The sequence below is a fragment of the Triticum urartu genome, unplaced genomic scaffold (genome assembly GCF_056163025.1).
Source record: "Triticum urartu cultivar PI428250 unplaced genomic scaffold, HENAU_Tu73 scaffold68, whole genome shotgun sequence".
NCBI classification, from domain to species: domain Eukaryota; kingdom Viridiplantae; phylum Streptophyta; class Magnoliopsida; order Poales; family Poaceae; genus Triticum; species Triticum urartu.
In genome coordinates this window covers 40,001-42,598 of record NW_028260868.1, presented here as the reverse complement: position 1 = coordinate 42,598, position 2,598 = coordinate 40,001, and positions in this window count along the sequence as shown.

Sequence of the window (2,598 nt, the reverse complement as noted above, 5' to 3'; positions counted from 1 at the left end):
CACTTTGTTCATTGGATTCATAGGAATCTCTTTTGATAATGGAGGAATTGGTAATGGAATAGCAGAGTTAACCATATTATCAAAGTGGTTAACTCCCTCAATAAACTTTACCCAGGAAAGTTCTAATTCTTTTGTAAATTCATATGAATTTATTACTAATGCAATTTCTTCTGTAAGTCTAGCTATCTTTGGTTTATTCATAGCATATATCTTCTATGGATCCGCTTATTCTTTTTTTCAGAATTTGGATTTAATAAACTCTTTTTACAAAGGAAATCCTAAAAAAGAATTTTTAGATCAAGTAAAAAAAAATATATACAGTTGGTCATATAATCGTGGTTATATAGATATTTTCTATACTAGGGTCTTTACCCTCGGTATAAGAGGGTTAACCGAACTCACGGAGTTTTTTGATAAGGGTGTTATTGATGGAATTACCAATGGAGTGGGTCTTGCTAGTTTTTGTATAGGAGAGGAAATTAAATATGTAGGGGGAGGTCGAATCTCGTCTTATTTATTCTTTTTTTTATGTTATGTATCTGTGTTTTTATTCTTTTTTCTTTCTTAAGTTAAGGAATTTACAACAAGTCTCTTGCAAAAATAACTATCCTATCCCCTTTCTACAATCTCTCTATATCCTTGTTACATAAGGTAAGTATTGTATAATAGTTCGGTTTTCCGCGATTTTTTCCATTCCTCTGTGTAAATACCCTAATATGGGTTCACAATCAATAACATCCTCACCATCGAGAGTAACGATCAGTCGAAGAACACCATGCATTGATGGGTGTTGAGGGCCCATATTGACTATCATGAGATCTTTTCTTGTAAGCGGTAGACTCATATCCTTTCTTCCTTAATTCATTATTCCATGAAAATGGATTATTCCATGAATTCCTCAAAGCGAGGCTCATCAAAATGAAAAATCTAAGACTACTATAAGACTACTAAAAAAATAATAAAACAAGAAAAAAATTTGAACGATTAAATTACTGCTCCCGAATATTCAACTGACCGATTAATTTCTTATAACGTACTCTATTTTTCTTTGCCAAATAAGCCAGCAAACGTCGACGTTTTCCCAAAAGTCTTCGTAGACCTCTTTCCGATGAAAAATCTTTTTTGTGTAATTCCAAATGTGAAGCAAGTCTCCGTATCTTATTGGTGAAACTGAATACTTGAAATTCAACAGAACCCCTGTTTTCTTCTTTTTCTTCTTTAACCATAAATCCAAAAATTTTTCTACCTCCTTTCTTTTTCATGTATTTTTCTGATCAGGAAAAATACAAAATTATGTCAGTTATTTTGAAGTTATTCTAATCTCGTACACACACAAATTTGCAATTATTCATCTACTACTGGAATTTGGATTTATTTTATCGATGCAAATTGGATTTGGATAGAAGGGTACATTCTTTCTAATATTTTAGATAGAAGAAATGTTTCTTCTATCTAAAATATTAGAAAGAATTTTGCTGATTTATTTATTGCTATATGCAATTTATGGAATTGATACACCATTTAATTGATATCATTTAGCAAAATGAAACACAGCATATGCATCCATCTTTTGGCTCGAGAATTTCACGGGATAGAGATATGGTATAAGAAATAGACTATTAAGTAACTCTAAATGAATTGTGGATACATCTGTATCCTTAACATACTGAAACGATTGTCATTATTCGTATCAAACCAATAGCGATTCATACAAGCTAAATCTTCTAATCAATGGTGGGCCAATAATGAATTTTTTTGCATATGTATTAAGACGCTTGGCCTGATTTCGAAATTGTCCAGAGTTTTATATGTTGTTTTCATTGCAAAATGATGGGTCTCCTTCCATAACTTTCCAATTACGAGTACGAGAATTGAAAGACATGAAAATTCTCAATTCTCTACGGCGTCTAGTAGATAGAAACAAGAAAATCAGAAGAATCTTTCTCTCTATTCACTATCATTCCGCGTCTTCGACTTCTATTAGTTTCTTTTCTTCTTTAATGCAATAGCTATAGTTTGATATAAGAATCCATTTCTCAAAGTAATGGAAACCATTCTCTTATAGGAAATGGTTCGAAAATCGCTATTCCACCTTTTAGGTATCGTGAAAAGTGATACCTGTGAAGATCGTGCATTTCAGTCAAATTCAGATCCGTTTTTCGAGTCCATGATATAATATAACCAAATTGGATAGATCTTCCACCTGTTTAGCTAAGAAAGAATAGATACAGAGGTGGATAATAGATCGATATGAAGATCATGAGCTGCCCCATAATGAAATCGCCAGTAGTCGCGAATATCTCCTTCTTCCCTAATCCAAGATTGGAGAAAGAAGATCTAAGAGGGACCTATGGAGAATGTAGTCAGAAATCCATAATAGAGTCCGACCACAACGACCGAATTAATTATCCTCATCGAGAAACTTAGACTACTAAATAGAAAAGATTTGAAAATCATGGCATGGGTCTCCTTTTTTTCTTTCTTTAGAGTTTTCTATATGCACAATTTCTCGATGTTTCGATGAGAATTTCTTGACTTTCCATATATAGAAAGAGATAGACTATAAATGACATCTCTTATGTCAATAAGACCAAAGGG